At 37.7% G+C, this 18,874-nt stretch overlaps 1 protein-coding gene across 3 annotated transcripts in view; it reads left to right on the forward strand.

Annotated features, from left to right (window-relative positions):
* Positions 1–18,874, forward strand: part of PUS10 (pseudouridine synthase 10) — a 72,891-nt gene that overhangs the window by 18,687 nt on the left and 35,330 nt on the right. The gene's annotated exons all lie outside the window — the stretch shown is intronic.

Here is an 18,874-nt window from a genome sequence, read left to right on the forward strand (position 1 = left end):
GTGGCCTAGTAAACTAAGTTTCAGAAAAAGGGAACTTCTAATTTAGGCTCTGCTTATTTCAGATTTGGGTTTCTCTTGTTACATAGAGAAGTCATGTCAACTGTCCTTTTTTTCTGATGTCACCACCATGTTTTAGACTTATTAATTCTAACCTATGAAGTTATGATTGTTTTTGGTATGTATAATTTGATATATATATAATATATGTAATTTAATCACCACAACCTCTTGAAGTAGATGGTGTTATTATCCCTATTGTACAGATGATGAAACTGAAACTCAAGATCACATTGCTAATAAATAACAGAGCTAGGATTTGAATGCTCATCTGTCCACTCTAAGGTTTATGCTTTTGATTATTGCTATATCCCACTGCCTAAATTGTGATTTGGTAAGATTTCAAAAGTGGGTTATTGTGTTGCTGTGTTTATAGGAGAGACTTAGCCTAGGTTTTGACTTTCACCAGTACTTTGTTTCTTCAGAGGGTACAATATCTTCAAAGTCAGAGAAAGGATACTTGGTTAAAAAAAAAAAAAAATATATATATATATATATACACACACACACACACACACACACACACACACACACACAACCAGAACTCGTAATATTTTAACAAGAATGAGGATAAATCACCAGTTTATTTGGTGATTTTCTAAAACTATGGTTTTTAAAAATAAAATTAAAATTACATTTTTTAAGACTTTCCCACCACAGTTGGGTTCAAGTTTGGTTATCAGATGACTGGAGTAGGTGGAGAAGACATTTTGAATCGAGTATTTTATTACAGCAGATATCTTAAAATAGAGGAATTTCTAGTCATTTTTGTGAGGAGCTACTTTGGATTTTCCTTTGATCTTAGGACGATTGGTACATGTGTGTGTGACGTGATGAATTATGATGTTACAGTCCTTTAATAATTGGTGGTGGGCGTGCCAGTAACGTGTTCAGCCAAGTCACACATATGTCCAAATGTCCAAGAAGAGGGCCTGGGTGCAGGTGCCACCCTGAAGTCAGACTCGTCCAACTTCATTACTGACTTGTCAGAAACCTCATTTTTAAGAAATGCTACCGGTACTTTCTTTTCTTTTAGGAAAGGGCAAGGTCAACAAAATAGTTTTAGATTAGGTCAGTCAGTTAAAAAGTGTTGATTAATGGAAGTGCTGCAGCTGTTCCTGCTTTTTTAAAAAATTAGGTTGGGGCGCCTGGGTGTCTCAGTTCGTTAAGCGTCTGACTCTTCATTTTGGCTCAGTTCATGATCTCACAGTTCATGAGTTTGAGCCCTGTGTTGGGCTGTCTGCTGTCAGCACAGAGCCTGCCTTTGGATCCTCTGCCCCCCCTCTCCTCTGCCCCTCTCTCTCTCTCTTTCAGTAATAAATAAACATTTAAAAATTTAGGTTGTAGTGCTTAAAATATTGGAAGTTATCTTTATTAATCTTCCCTTTTAAGTAAAACCTGCTCTGTTTTTCTTCACTGATATTAATACTGGATCAATACTAATGGAATCCATTTTCTAGAGTAGATACCATTCAAGGCCTTTGTGGGAATGTTTATCTGAGAAATCTTTTTCTAAGAAAAACTGTCTTTTTACCGTTGTTATTTTTTTATTTTAATTCCAGTATAGTTAACATATAGTGGATGTTAGTTTTAGGTGTACAAAACAGTGATTCAGCAGTTCTGTACATCACCCAGTGCTCATCACAAGAAGTGTACTCCTTAATCCCCATCACCTATTTCACCCATCCCTCAACCCACCTCCCCTCTGGTAACCATCAGTCTATTCTCCAGAGTTAAGATTCTCGTTTCTTTGTTTGTCTTTTTTCCCCTTTGCTTGTTTGTTTTGTTTCTTAAATTCCACATATGAGTGAAATCCTTGCCACTACTTTTATTGTGCATAGTTATCCAATTTTAATGCTATGAATATTTTCAACCAATTTGGATACTCTAATCATTTCTAAAACTCTCATGTAAAGACTTAAGTTGAACACTGGGTTGTCCGTTTTCAGAACTACTTCCTTTCTACTGCTTGTATCTTTTGGTTTAACAATTAGTGTGTCAGAGATTAGCTGGATGCATGTCAGTCTGTACAATTGTGGCAAGAGTCCTCAGAGCAGGCACTAGCAGAAAGAAGAGGTTAGGTTTTTTATTTAAAAAAAACCCACAAATATAATATATATATAGCAAATTAAAGAATCATATATTGTTTTCATTACATCGTAATTTAAAAGCTATTCATGTAAGTAACAAAGTATTGCTACAACTGAAATTCTTGATGGTTTTTTCTGCTAGGATCTCAGTTTGCTCTGAAGTGATTGTTAAAAATGTTGCTATATCTGGGCAGATACTGTAAGGGGAACTAACTTGGGTGGGGAAAAAGAAAATGGATTTTATTTAAATTAAATGTAGTTGTGAAGCATGCAAAAGGAAATGAAATCATGAAGTAGATGTAAAGGTGTCAACATAGGTAGTAGCCCTTTTATGCTTGTATTAAGACTCATAATCTTTTCAGAATTCAGTTCATATCTAGGATTTACATTTTCTTGGGGGCACCTGGGTGGCTCAGTCATTTAAGCATGTGACTGTTGATCTCCGCTCAGGTCGTGATCTCCTGGTTTGTGAGATCATCTCCTGCATTGGGCTCTGCATTGACAGCACAGAGGCCATGTGGGATTCTGTCTCCCTCTCTCTCTCTCCTCCCCTGTGCGCGTGCACACACACATGCACATGCTTTCTCTCTCAAAGTAAAAAAGTAAACTTTAAAATTTCTCTGAAGCTTGGATATTATGGTGTATTGTCACTATAAATTCATGTTAGAAACCATGAGATAGTGGGGCGCCCGGGTGGCTCAGTCGGTTAAGCCTCTGACTTAGGCTCAGTTCTCAGAGTTTGAGTTTGAGCCCTACATGGGTCCCTGCACTGACAGTGTGCACCCTGCTTGGGATTCTGTCTCCCTCTTTCTCTACCCCTCCCCCACTCACTGTCTCTCAAAAATAAATAAACATTTAAAACAAAAAGAAACCATGAGATAGTGATTTTAGTGAGACTTTGGATCATAGCTCTGAAAGCATCACAGAAACCCTCTACTTATCAAGGAATTGGACACATGCATTTCAAGCCTATTTAGTAGATCAGTAACCATGTATGAATGGTAAGATTTTTTTAAATGCGTGTATGTATTAAGGACACTTCTGTTGGATAAAATTTTTATTCATGATGTAACCTGAGTTATTTTGCAATTAAGATTAAGATGTACCACATGTGTCTTCTCTTTGTTTTTTTAATGCTTGTTTATTTTTGAGAAAGAGAGTGAATGAGAGTGAGCATGGGTGAGGGGCAGAGAGAGAGGGAACAGAGGATCTGAAGTCAGCTCTTTGCTGACAGCAGAGAGCCCGATGCAGGGCTGCAACTCATGAAATGAATCATGAGATCATGACCTGAGCTGAAGTCAGACACTTAACCGACTGAGCCACCCAGGTGCCCCCCAGATAAACAATATTGTATTAGCACATAGACCTTTTTTCCCCTGAACTTGAGACACAGTATGTCTGTTGGTTAACTTGCTGGACATCTTAGGTAAAGTCTTATTCCAGTTTGATTAGTCATTCATTTCTCATATTTAAGTAATGGCCTTATAGAAAACACAGATTACATGATGAGTCCTCGAAGTTGAACTCTACCCTCTATTTTAGAATAGAAATATTTTCATTTTCATTTTATTAAGTTTTGTTTTTATATTCATCAGTAGTTATCCCCTGTCTTTGCCCCTAAAACTAGAGTTTAAATGTGCCTGATTTTGATCTATATAAAATAGAATCATAACATAATATATCTTTTGTGTCTGGCTTCCTTCATTTGATATTATTTTTAAGAGATTCATCTATATTGCTATGTGTAGCTATAATTTATTCATTTTCATTGTTATACAGTTTTCAGTTGCATAAATATACTGCAGTTTATTTATACTATTATAAATGGATATTAAGTTCATTTCTGGTTTTTGGCTACTTCCAACAGTAAAACCATAAGCATTCTTTTAGCTGTATTCTAGTGCACATACGTAGGAGTTTATCTAGGCTATATGCCTGTGAGTGGAATTGCTGAGTCATAAGGAATACATTTAAATAACATAATCTGAATTAACACTACAATTTATAGCCTATTAATCAGCTTTATTAGCTCATTCCTCCTAAATCAACTTAATGATAACAGCCTTAACTTTTCACTAATATTTTCTGACTCCCTGTCAGTGCCCTTATTAACATTAATGATACAACTTTGTCCACTAATATCCATAGCCAGTCAGTTTCATCTATCACTAGATGAAAGAATCACCAACCTTCCTTAGAAACTATATATTACAATACTAGTTATGCTACAAATATTCTTAATTACAACTTTTACTGCTATAGAATGAATTTTATTTTATATTTTATTTGAAGCAACATTAATTCCAATCCTAATCATCATCAGCTACTAAGGACACCAAATAGAATGATTAAAAGCAGGACTTTATTTTATATTCTAGTAGGATCACTCCCACTTTTCATTGCCCTAATCTTTATCCAAAATCTTACAGGTTCATTAAACTTTCTAATAATTCAATCCTGAACTGAAACAGTATCTAGTTCTTGATTTGGTTGAATGTCGACATTGGCTCAGGTCATGATCTCACGGTTTGTGGGTTCAAGCCCCACGTCGGGCTCTGTGCTGACAGCTCGGAGCCTGGAGCCTGCTTTGGATCCTGTGTCTCCCTCTCTGCACCTCCCCCACTCACACTCTGTCTCTCTCTCTCAAAAATAAAATAAAAACATTAAAAAGAAATCACTCACTGCATATTCCTTTCTTAGCCACATAGCACTAATAATTGTAGCCATTCTTATCTAAACACCATGAAGTTACATAGGAGCTACAGCCCTAATAATTGCCCACAGCCTTACATCAACACTATTTTGCCTGGCAAATTCAAACTATGAACAAATTCCTAGCTGAACTATAATTCTAGCTCAGGGATTAACAAACTCTCCTTCTACTAACAGCAGCATGTTGACTTCTAGTGAACCTTACCAATTTGGTCTTATCCCCAACAATTAGCCTAATTGGAGAACTATTTGTAATTAATTACATCATCATTTTCATTATCCAACATTATCATTATCCTAATAGGAATTAACATTGTTATTACTACCCTATAGTCCCTTTATATATTAATCAAAACACAATAGAGCAAACCGTCATTCACATGAGAAAATGCTCTCATAGCCCCACATTTACTGCCCTGTTACTTATATCAGTTAACCCCCAAATTATTTTGACATCCATTTTTAATAAAAATAAAATTAAATATATTTTACCTAATAAAATATATTTTAATATATTTTAATAAAATATTAGATTGTGAATCTAATAATAGAAACTCAAAACATCTTTTTTACTGAGAAAATATGCAAGAATTAATTCATGCCTCCATGTATAATAATAACAGCTTTTTTAAACTTTTAATGGCTAGAAGTAATAATCCATTGGTCTCAGAACCAAAAAGTTGGTACAACTCCAAATAAAGGCAATAAATCTATTCACCTCTTCTATACTAATTTCACTATTTATGTTAACTTTACCAATCATAGTTATCACTTCTAAGATCTATGAAAGCAATCTATATCCATACTGCATAAAAACTATCATCTCATATGCCTTCATCCCACAATATTTGTTTATTGGGCGAAGAAAAAATTATTTCAAACTGACACTGAATAACCATTCAAACCCTGAAGTTATTGCTCAGCTTTAAACCAGATTATTTCTCGGGTGCCTGGATAACTCCATTGGGTGCCTGGATAACTCCGTTGGTTAAGTGACCAACTCTTGACTTTGGCTCAGGTCATGAACTCATGGTTTGTGAGTTCTAGCCCTGCATTGGGCTCTGTGCTGACAGTGCTGGGCCTGCTTGCGATTCTTCTCCCTCTCTCTGTGTCCCTCCTCTGCTTGCACTCTGTCTGTCTGTCTCTCTCTCTCTGTACTAAATAAATAAACATTAAAAAAAAAAAAAAAGAGTATTGCTTTTTCCACCTCAAGCCAGTTAGGCCTAACAATATGAACTATCTTAACGATATTAATCAACCATGTCTAACATTCCTACACGTCTACACATTCATGCATTACAGTTTTTGGGTTCTTTGAATAAAGCTGGTGTATACAAACTTTTATGTGTAATCATTTGTGTGTATATTTTCATTTTGGGTAAATACCTTAGAGTGGAAATCTAAGTCATATGGTAGGTATGTGTTTAACCATATGAGAAGCTGCCATGCAATTTTCCGAAGTAGATTTACCAGTTTATGTTTATAATCCACCAACAGTATGTGAGCATTGTAGTCACTTCACATTCTTAGTAACACTTGGTATCGTCACTTTCTTTCATTTGAGCCATTCTAATGGATGTGTAGAGATTATATATTTATTTTTCTACTGACTAATAATGTTGAGCATCTTTTCATGTAGTTACTTGCCATTCATATATCTTTGTGAAGTCTCTTCACATGTGACTTTATCAAATATTTTGCCCATTTAAAAAATTTGGGTTGTCTTCTTTTCATTGAGTTGTAACAGTTCTTAATATAGTCCAGATCCACATCCTTATTATGTATGTATGTGTTGCAAATATTATCTCCCATGTTGTGGGTTGTTCTTTAATTTTCTTAATGATATTTGTCAAAGAAGACAACTTCCTACTTTTGATAAAGTCCAGTTCACCAGCTTTTTATTCATATGGTTCATGCTATTTGTATCCTACCTAACAAATTTTTGTACACTGCAAGTTTACAAAGATTTTCTCCTATGTTTTATTATAAAAGTTTTCAGGGGTGTCAGGGTGGCTCAGTTGGTTGAGCCTCTGACTCTTGATTTCAGCTCAGGTTATGATCCCAGGATCGTGGAATCAAGCCCCGTGTCAGGTTCTATGCTGAGCATAGAGGCCTGCTTGGAATCCTCTCTCTCTCTCTCTCTCTCTCCCTCTCCCTCTCCCTCTCCCTCTCCCTCTCCCTCTCCCTCTCCCTCTCCCTCTCTCTCTCTCTCTCTCTCTCTCCCTCTCCCTCTCCCTGTCCCTCTCCCTCTCCCTCTCCCTCTCTCTCCCTCTCCCTCTCTCTCCCTCTCTCTCTCCTACTCTCCCTCCCTCCCTCCCTCCCTCTCTCTCCCTCTCTCTCCCTCTCTTTCTCTCTTCCCTCCTCCCTCTCCCTCCTTCTGCCTATCCCCCTGCTCATCCTTTCTCTGTCTCTAAAATTTTAAATAAATAAATAAATAAATAAATAAATAAATAAATAAATAAAACATTTTCTTCCTTTTAGCTTTTATGTTTATATCTCTGATCCATTCTGAGTTAATTTAAAAAATATATATATATATATTTTTTTTAACATTTATTCATTTTTGAGACAGAGAGACACAGAGCATGAACAGGGGAAGGTCAGAGAGAGAGGGAGACACAGAATCCGAAACAGGCTCCGGGCTCTGAGCTGTCAGCACAGAGCCCAACGCGGGGCTCGAACTCACAGACCATGAGATCATGACCTGAGCCGAAGTCGGACGCCCAACCGACTGAGCCACCGAGGCGCCCCCTGAGTTAATTTTTTAAATATACTGTGAGGTAAATGTTGATGTTTGTTTTTCTTTTCAGTACCATATGATGAAAAAGCCTTGGTTTCCCCATTGATTTCCTTGCTAACTTTGTAGAAAATAAACTGACCATATGTGTGTATATATATATGTGTGTTTTTCTTCCATTGATATGTCATCAGTGGATTGTATATCAATAGTAAACTGTCTTGATTACTCCAGCATTATAGTATGTCTTGAAAACAACAAATCTTTGAGCTTTGTTCTCTTTAAAATTTACTTTGGTGAGGAGTGCCTGGGTGGCTCAGTCAGTTAAGCGTCCGACTTTGGCTCAGGTCATGAACTCAGTTCATGAGTTCGAGCCCCGCATCTGGCTCTGTGCTGACAGCTCAGAGCCTGGCACCTGCTTCGGATTCTGTGTCTCCCTCTCTCTGTTCCTCCCCTGCTCACACTTTAACTCTCTCTCTCCCTCTCTCAAAAATAAATAAACATTAAAAAAAATAAAATAAAATTTGCTTTGGTGATTCTAGGTCCTTTGCATTTCCATACAGATTTTAGAATCTACTTATCAATTTATTTTTTTTATTTATTTGGCTTAAATTTTGACTGGGATTGCATTGAGTTTATAGGTAAACTTGATAAGAATTGGTATCTGACTTAAATTTGGTATTTTTTAACTTCAAAATAATTCTCTTGTGTGTTTGTATGCATATGTGTGTGTTTTGCCATTCCTTGTGGCAAAGCAGAATCAATTCAGAATTTTTAGAATGAGAAAATTGTATTTTTTCCAATATATTTCTCCCCTTACAGCGCTGTAAATTAAATGGTAAATAAATATTTAAAAAAAAAAAAAGAATTGGTATCTGGATAGTATTGCATTTTCCAATGTGTGAATGTGGTATATTTCACTCTTTGATTTCTTTTAGCAATGCTTTATAGTTTTCAGTGTACAGATTTCACACATGTTTTAAAAGTTTATCCCTAAGAATTTCATTCTTTTGGGTGGTATTATACATGGAATTGTATTTTTATTGCATTTTTAAATTTTTCATTGCTTGTTTATAGAAATACAGTTGGTGTTTTATAACCTTGTACCCTGCAATTCTGCCTGACTTTTTTTCATAGTTGTAATAGTTTTGTTGGAGATTCCTTAGGATATTTTACAACATGATCATATTTTTTAATTACAAATTCAGTTTCTTCAGTTGATACTGATCTATTCAGTTTCCTATTGTTTCTTCTGTCAGTTTTGATAATTTGTATCTTTGAAGGAATTTGTTTCATCTAAGTTGTCAGATATATTGACATAAAGTTTTTCATAATATTTCTGTATTATGGACTAATATTCCCTAACAATGGTAATTTATGTCTTTTTTTTTTCTTTTCTGTGATCAGTCCAGTTGGAGAGTTACCAATATGATTGACCTTTCCAAAGAACCAGTATTTGGTTTAATTGATTTACTTTTTTCTAAATGTTTGTCTGTTTATTTACTTTGAGAGAGAGAACGCGCACAAGCAGGAGAGAGGAAGAGAGAGAGGGAGAGAGAGAGAATCCTAAGCAGGCTCCATGCCATGAACATGGAGTCTGACACGAGGCTCAATCTCATGACCGTGGGATCATGACCTGAGCCGAAATCAACAGTCAGGCTTAACTGACTGAGCCACCCAGGCACCCCTTGATTTACTCTTTCTATATATTTATTTTCTATTTCATTGACTTCTGCTCTTTATTATTTCCTTCCTTCTACTTTTTTTGGCTTTAATTTGCTCTTCTTTTTCTATCTTCCTGAAGTGGGAGCTTAGTTTATTTTAGGCTTTTCTTTCGTACTGCAATAGCAGAGTTGGGTAGGTGCACTAGGACATCCTGGCCAGCAAGGCCCAAGATATGTACTGTCTGGCCCTTTACAGAAAAATTTGGCCAACCCTTGCTCTAGGGGCTAAAATATGCATCTTCACCTTAATTCAATAGGGTAAAATATAGTAACTTTACAACATTATATTTCAATTTATTGTCCTTGGTGTAATTGTTGTATATATCTATTACATTTATATACCTTTTAACCCAGCAATGCAGTGTTACAACATTTGCCTTAAATGGTCATATATCTTTATTAAAAGAGAAGAAAACAGTATACATACCTATTATGTTTACCTACAAACTTACCATTCCTAGTGCTCTTCATTCTTACTTGTAGATCCAAGTTGCCATCTGGTGTCATTTCCCTTCTTCCTGAAGAGCTTAAGGTTTTTATTTTTGTTTTTAATATAGATTTACTGGTGATGAATCCTCTGAGTTTTTGTTTATCTGAAAAGTCTTTATTTTTCCTTCAGTTTTATAGTATAGTTTCATTGGATATAAAATATTTGGTTGACAAAATTTTTTCCTTTCAGCACTTTGAATATGTTGTTCCAGTATCTTTTGTTACTTGTTTTTGGTGATGAGAAGCCTGTGATTAATTATACTGTTCCTTTTTATGCAACAGGTTGTTTTCTATGACTTCTTTCAGTTCTGCAAGCTCTTTCTGCTAAATTGAATTTCTGGGCCCACTCAGAGTCAGTTTCTGCTGACTGCTGTTTTCTTTTTTTTTTTTTTTTTTCAACATTTTTTATTTATTTTTGGGACAGAGAGAGACAGAGCATGAACGGGGGAGGGGCAGAGAGAGAGGGAGACACAGAATCGGAAACAGGCTCCAGGCTCCGAGCCATCAGCCCAGAGCCTGACGCGGGGCTCGAACTCACGGACCGCGAGATCGTGACCTGGCTGAAGTCGGACGCTTAACCGACTGCGCCACCCAGGCGCCCCCTGACTGCTGTTTTCTTAAAAACGAGTCACTTTCTTGTTTCTTTGCATGTCTAGTAATTTTTGTTGAAAATTATATATTGTCTTGACCCTCAAGAATAGGGATGTTTCTAGAATTTTGTGATATTAAGTATATTGTTAACTCTTTTCTAATAGATACTCTTTAAGGAAGTTTACTTCTATTCCAAGTTCAGTAAATTTTTTTTTTTTAATGTTTATTTATTTGAGAGACATAGGGGGAGAGGCAGAGAGAGAGAGAGGGAGAGGAGGATCTGTGCTGACAGCACAGAGCCTGATGCAGGGCCCAAACTTACAAACTGTGAGATCATGACCTGAGCCAAAGTCAGAAGCTTAACCAAATAAGCCACGCAGGCGCCCCCAAGTTTAGTAAGTTTTTCAAATCAGAAATGGATATTTGCAGTCATTACATTTTTCTTTTTTTAAACTATTATTGTAGTCAAGTAATTGAATAGATTTTCTTGTGTTGAACTTTTGTTTTCCTGAAATAAAATTTTTTTGTTTTATTTTAATAAAATTTGATTTATTAATATTTTATTAAGTTTTTTACATATATACATGCATATATGTATTTGTAAATAAGACTAGCCTATTGTTTACTTTTTAAATATTTGTTGCATCTTTTTAATGTTATTTCAGTGAAAGTTGTGTTCATCACACTATACATAGAACTACAAGCCAAGACCAGAACCAAAAGCAGAGTTATAGCCTGGTAAAGCCTCAGCTTATTCTTTTAGGAAATGGACTGAAGACTGTTGAGCAAAAGTTAGTTAGATCCCAGACTAGAAAAGACCCCAGTTCTCCTTACGTACTTTTCAAAATCATTTCCTTGATCCTGAGGTGGAGGGTGCACAGACAGGTTGAGCAATTACCTGGATTTTAACAATAGCCTCTTAACAACTGCCTCTGTTTCCATGCTTGTCCCCTATCACTTTAAAAAGTAAATCATTTCGAGTCCTTCCTTGCTCACTCTCCTATTGTCCCCATCTCCCTCAGAGTAAAATCAAACTCCTTTAATTGCTTAAAAGGGCCTATAGCAGCCCTGTCTTAGCACTGCACCTCAGTTCTTTGACTTCATCACCTGTTTCTGTCTTGACTGTTCAGCCACATTGGCTGTCTTACTGCTTATTCACTGGACACACCAGGCACAACTTCTGCCTCAGGGCCTTTGCTTGCTGTTACTTCTGCATGAAAGGTTTCTTCCTCAGATATATTCATGGCTTATTCCCTCACTGCCTTCACATCTTTTCTCAAATGTTGCCTTCACAGTGAGGCTTTCCTTGACTACCGTATTGGAAATTGCAGATCACTTCTTCCATTCCTCGTTCCTCTCTCACTTTTCTCCACTGTCTTTATCACTTCGCATTGCATTTATCACATAAAATAGTGTGATTTCTTTGTTTTGTTTGTTTTATGATTCTTGGCCATCGGTTTTACAAAGGCAAGGGTTTATGTCTATTTTGTTTACTAATATATGCCTAACACACATGGGCACACAACATTACTTGTCATTGGGTGTGGCCACTCTGGACCATATTCAGCACATCTTGCCCAAGTCCCCAGCAGCTGCAGTGCAGTTTATGTCTGTCCAAAGGTCAGATTAAAAGGAAGAAATGGAGAGTAGGAGGAAGGAGGTCCTACGTTCTCCCCTACTGCCCTCCCCCGCCTGGGGCCCTCCTACTTTTTTTCTTTGCTGAAGAAACAGAAAGCCTTTGAAGTTGAGATAATATACAGTGGAGAAAGAGACAGAGAAAATCATGTTCCAAAATAAATGACAGTGTATTCTGTACTTTCTAACATGTTATTTAAAAAGAATAAAAGAAAATGAAGGGGAAAACCCCAAACCTTCTCCAAATATGTGGTTCTGGTCCCTTTTTCATTTCTCTTGTTTGCTTAAACTAAGGTGCAGTAAGTGATTTTCAGACTTTTTTTGCTTATATACCCTTCTGCTGCCCCAAAAGAAGTTTGAGAAACTATGTACTCCCTCACATGTTTTGGAATCAATGTCTAAAATCTTTCAATTATAAGTTTAATTGGTAGTAAAGAATGTCACTTTTAAAAATGCTTCCATTGGACAGTATTCACAGGTGAAATGATTTGTCTTGGATTTTCTTTAAAAAAACAAAAAACTTGATGGGGGCACCTGGGTGGCTCAGTCGGTTAGCATCCAACGTCTTCTCAGGTCATGATCTCATGGTTCATGCGTTTGAGCCCCATGTCAGGCTCTGTGCTGACAGCTCAGAGCCTGGAGCCTGCTTCGGATTATGTGTCTGTCTGTCTGTCTCTCTCTCTCTCTCTCTCTCTGCCCCTCCTCCACTCGTGCTCTGTGTCTCTCTCTCTTAAAAATAAATAAGCATTTGGGGCGCCTGGGTGCCGCAGTCGGTTAAGCGTCCGACTTCAGCCAGGTCACGATCTCGCGGTCCGTGAGTTCGAGCCCCGCGTCAGGCTCTGGGCTGATGGCTCAGAGCCTGGAGCCTGCTTCCGGTTCTGTGTCTCCCTCTCTCTCTGCCCCTCCCCCGTTCATGCTCTGTCTCTCTCTGTCCCAAAATAAATAAATAAATAAATAAGCATTAAAAATTTTTTTTAATAAAAAAATAAAAACTTGAGGTCATTTCTTTACAAAAAAAAGGTAATGGAGATGGATAAAACTAGATTGGCAAAATGTTGATAACTTGAAGCTGGCTCAAAGGGTACATGGGAATTCATGTATTATTGTTTCTACTTTTTTCTATTTATGTGTTTGTTGTCTTATTTTCTTCCTTTCATGTTGGAGATTTTCTCTAAATGAGTAAGTGATCTTTGTTCATTCATTGTTAAGCATAGGGCATTTTAAAAGCGATTGAAAGTTAGGTCTGTATAGAGCAGGACAGTGGTGCTTGTGGACTGGGTTTTATTGGAGGAAAACAGGTAGTAAACTGACTTTTTTATGTGGAGAGACCATATATCACTTTCTGAAACTTTTCCCTCAGAAACCATCTAGTTCATTCAACAATGAATCCTCTAATCTTCTGTCCAGAGAAGTGTAAGTTTGGCTGCCTCAGTACCCAGAGCAGGATGAGAGAGGGAACTGCAGGTCTCTATGCAGACTGTAAACTCTCACTGAACACTTCTGTTTTCCTTGCAGGGCCTTACTCCAGCTGTCCTCTTGCCAGGGGCTTCTGAGTGTAAATACCTCTAGTTTGGTACCCAGAGTATAAATCTGCCCTTGCATGGTGTCAGGGAGAGGACCTTGGGTTCTGTTCATTCCTCATACCACCTGTTAGCTGTTTCCCCTGTTAGCCCATTTCACACTTGATTGTCTTACACGTCCAGTCCTCAGTTTTGCTGGGTTTGGAGGGGCGAGTATCTCCTTTTGCCAACACTTAAGAATCCACTTCCTATGCTCTGCTACTTCCCATTCCTGCATTCCTTTTTTGTCTTCATGTATGGAGGCTTGGGGTGATGAGTTATTTTTTTGTTTCATTGTAGATGGAGTTTGTTTTTCTGTTTCTCATTCTCCATCTTATGTTGAGATGGTTTTCCAAAGAAGAAGCAGACAGAAAGGGCTTTATTCTACCACCTTGAAGCCATAAATCTTTATTTTATAGTAACAAATTACTTTAGCATATTTATAAAGTAATACCTAAATTTTTAAAAATTATTTTTCAAGTGTATTTATTTAGAGAGATAGTGTAGGCCTGGAGCCTGAACTGTGGATTCTGTGTCCCCCTCTCTCTCTGTCCCTCTGCTACTCCTGCTTTGTCTCTCTCTCTTTCTCAAAAATAAATAAACATTAAATTGTTTTGAAAACCTATTTTTCTTGGTAGTAATTTTGAGATAAAATTGTATTTATGTCTTGAAATTGAGCTATATTTGATACATTGAAGTCTCTTGAATCTGCAAGTTCACTTTATGTTAACTGATATTTCAGTGAGGATGCTACTTTTCTAAAATCACATTCTAGGGGGAAATATATTTGCATCCCCTCAGCCACACCCAGTTGCTAACAGATACTTGTTGAGATAGCTTCACTTCACTGATATTAACTTCAGAGTTACCTGTAATTTAGTTGCCAAGTTATCCTCTCATTAGCATATGACATTAAAGGACAGGACTGAGCCATATCTGTCTTTTTTTTTTTTAATTAAAATTTTAAATTTGAATATAGTTGACACATAATGCCACATTAGTTTTAGGTGTGCAACATAGTGATTAGAAAGTTTATACATTATGCTATGTTTACTACAAGTGGTAGCTGCTATCTGTTGCCATACATCACTGTTAAATATCATTGACTATGTTCCTTATACTGTGCTTTTTATTCCCGTGACTTGTTCATTCCATAACTGGAAAGCTGTATCTCCCACTCCTCTTTATCCATTTTACCAATCCCTCATTCTCCTCCCCTCTGGCAACTACCAGTTTGTCTTCTGTATTTATAGTCTGATTCTGCTTTTTATATGTTTATTCATAGGGTTTTGTGGGGGTTTTTTAGACTCCACATGAGTGATATTTGTCTTTATGTCTATCCCAGAGCCTTTCATTCATTGTCATCTCCCTTCCTCCATCCTACCCCACCTTCCCACTCCCATAGAATTTCCTCTGGTGGTTATTTCCACTTAAGTCCTTCAGAGCTAGGCAAACATCAGCACCTAGAATATTGGAAAATACAATAAGAATTCTCCTTCTTAAAACTCAGAACTTAGAAATAGGATTCTCCTGGGAACTGGGTCACTAGAGCTGTACACCCTAATTTTGCCTTGCAGATTCTGGGGCATTCTGTCTTTGCTGACTTGTCTTTGCCTTTTCCCTCTTGTCTTGTCAAAAATAAAAAGTTCAGTCTTCTTAATGCTGTCCAAAGGTTGTATTGCCAGCAGTGTTAGGGAGGGCTGGAGTGAGAAAGTTTAATCCCCCACTTCATTTTTTTCTCCCTCAACCCTATAGGGAAAGATAATGTAGAGGATATGAGTGGCTTTTCAAACAGAGCTGACATAACTTTTATTCATCAAAAGAGACACCCAGACTCATTCTGTTAGTCATTACATCATGGATGTGATATCAGAGACTCTGGAGAAGAAGAATAAGATTGAGGCAGGGAGGTGGTAGAAGTGAGGAGACATGGGGGAGGAAGGGTCTTTACCTCAGCCAGGTGGGGGAGCCCAGCAATGGTTATAAGAATGTATTCTCCTGCCTCCTCTCTTACCTTCCTCTTTCTGCCACTATGCCAGACACCAAACCTGTCGTGAAGTGAGGAGCAGGCCCCGGTGAGGCAGATGCTCACAGCTGTAGCAAGCTGGGGAATGGGGAGGAGGAGAAGGAAAGGTTAGGCAGGCATGCTGGGAAGAGGAAAGAAGACTTACTGTTGTTACTGACCTCGTTGTTGAACCTAATTCCCAGCTGCCTGTTTGTGTGCAGGTAGAATACATAAGTGTGTGTGTGTGTGTGTGTGTGTGTGTGTGTGTGTGTGTGTGTTAGGAGAAGAGAGAATAGGGGATAATACCTCTAGCTTTCCACACAACTCTTGTCATTTTCCTGTTGGTACATTTTCTTTGTTATTATGAGTTATAAATGAGTCCAGGAGATGTGTAGAATTCAAAAGATTTTTTAGAGTTTTAAAAAGGGCATTAGTGGTAATTTAGAAACCCTAGTATCACTGCTGGTCGCCAAGTCCTGCCGGTCTCTCTCCATTACCTCTTAAAGCTGCTTACTCCTCTCCATTCCCACACTATATTTTCCCATGTAGGATAATGAGGCCTTCTGGTATAAGAACTATCTTATTTTCTTAAGCTACCATGTAAGAAAAATAATAGTGTGCAGATGATGGCTGTTGTGACTTAATTAAAGAAGATCAAATATTGTTCATTCTTTGCGCTGCCCTGGGACTTTGTATATACGTAAATGTGGCACTTCTTCTGTTATGGTTTCATGCTTTGGAGTCATGCCCTAGCATGGCACTTAAAACCTGCTCATCTTTCGAGTTTCATCTCTAGTTGTTGAATCCCTACTCACGTTTATGTGCACATTATATATAACCTGAGCACCAGTTTTACTGAATTGTAGCTCCCCATGCCATTTTTAACACCTCTCTTTCTCTCTGTCCTTCCCAGCTGCCACCTCTACTTAAATCGGTGTCAATTTGGCTCTACTGTCACCCACTCTCACTGTTTGGTGCTAGATGAACCCCCAGCTCAGAACCCTAAGCTCAAAAGCCATTCCCAGGCATAGACTTTCCATGGTGTGTGTGTGTAGGGGGGTGGGGGGGTGGGGTGGGGGGGGTTACCAGAATACACAAGCACTTTAGCAAGCATGTTCTTCTGCTTCATTTAGCACTTGCCTAGAATTCTGTAATACAGTTAAAGCAGAGTCTGGGATTAAGTTGTGTGGTTCCTGAATTTTCAGGAGATAACATACTGCCTTTGGTACCAAATTTGATTAAACTTGATAACTTTAATGCCATTTGGTTCTGTTGGGGAGGAAGAATTAAATTGCTTCCTCTAGAGAATGATTTTTTTCCCACTGACTAAGGAATAGAACATTTATTAAAATTATCTTGGTGACCTGAAAGAGAGAAATGTACTTTTCTTCCTCAGCAGAAGCAGGTCCAGGACATTGTTAGCACGTAGTAAAAATTGAATAATTGAGCAACACTGACTTCTTTGGGATTCAGTCTTCCAGCCCCTGCTGTGCGATTAGTTCTGTCCAACCTGCTGGCATGCTTGAGCAGGAAGCCTGCAGAGGATTAGGAAGGAAAAACCCTTTAGCAAATCTCAGGTACTGAAGACAGTTGATTTAATTTTATATGTTACACATGGTAATCTGGTCTCCCTTGGCAACCTCCAGTTCTGCCCTACTTTATAATCAGAGGATGGCAGGAAGTGTTGCAGATTTGATGGGCATCACCTGAAAGTGACTGTAGAAAACAGGATTTGCTTTAAAAGCAGAGATGAAAAGTTCACTAAAAAAGGACAAAAGAGGGGTGCCTGGATGGCTCAGTTGGTTGAACATCCAATTCTTGATTTTGGCTCAGGTCATGATCCCAGGGTCATGGGATTGAGCCCTGCATCAGGCTCCATGATGAGTGTTGGAGCCTTCTTAGGATTCTGTCTCTCTCTCTCTCTGTCTCTCTCTTCTTCTCTCCCCCACTCATGCTCTCTCTCTCTCAAAATTTTTTTTTAAAAAAGGACAGAAGAGTCTGAGTCCCCCTAAAGAAGGGACAGATAGTTCTCTATAGCTTAGATACCCATGAGGATTTTATTGATGAGAGAAGTTCCAGAACTACCTATGGCAGAGCAGTTTGGGAATCAAGTCATGGAAATCTTTTAAGGGATAATAATTTTATTATTTGTGAATTGCAGTTAAGGTTTTAATTCAAAAATGACAATAATAGTTACTATTTGTTAAGTACATGCCAAGAATCTTACTTGGTTCCTTACATACACAACTTCATTAAATTCCCACAGTGTCCCTTGAAGGGGAGTATTAATACCCCTTTATGGATGAAAAAACAAGTATTTATTGACCTCTTAAAATATGACGGCTAAAGGAAGGTGGGGCAATATTGACTGCAAGTTTCAGCTTTGGGAGACCATTATTCACTTTTTTCTATGATCATAAAGTCCTTTAAGTCTTAATAGCCTCTGTTACAAAACAATATACTAACTGATGCCCATTAATGATGACTTTTGCCATCACTGAAAAGTTTTGCCACTGAAAAGTTTCAGTTCATTCATTTTAGTCTAATTGTTTCATTTGGCACATTAGGAAACTGAGTGCCAGCAATTTAGTAATGCCTAAAGCCAGGTCTCCGGACTCCTAGTAATTTGTGTGTTATACCATATGCCCACATTCTTTGAAAGAGGGCTTGAGTAAATGAAGGAAAGGAGGATGGGGACTTGTAGTGCTATCAAAGGTGTTAGATTGAGCTAGCAAAGTAAACTACTGAATCAGAAGGTACTGATGAGATGTTTAGGCATTGGGAACAGCTCTAGTTCTAGGTGGCTCATGTCTGAACAAAGTAATTCACCTAAGATTTCTGAAAGAGTATAAATCTTTAAAAGGATCTAGTGTCCCTCTGGTCTTTTGAAGTTTAAAAGGACAGGATTCTACGTATGAATCACAATGTGTGTGTAGGGGTGGGCGGGTCTAATATTCTAATAGCAATAATGAATGGCCACTCCTGTGACATGTGGATGCAGAGACTACATATGGTATTTTATTGACTTACACACGCGTGCTTCTGTCATGTTCACAAAATGCTATATGCTGAGGTAGGACATGTCATTTGCTTTCTATAAGGTGACAGCTGTGGGATGTCAATGGCAGACTGAGAAATCTTAGTGCCACACACTTACTGTGTCAAGCATTTTGCATGAATTTAATCCTTATAACAACCATGATTGTGAATGTTATTGTCTCCATTTTAGCAACTTTTTCAGTTTTTATTAACTCTTCCCAGAACATTTTCTCTCA

Source organism: Neofelis nebulosa, chromosome 9, assembly GCF_028018385.1.
Source record: "Neofelis nebulosa isolate mNeoNeb1 chromosome 9, mNeoNeb1.pri, whole genome shotgun sequence".
Lineage (NCBI taxonomy): Eukaryota > Metazoa > Chordata > Mammalia > Carnivora > Felidae > Neofelis > Neofelis nebulosa.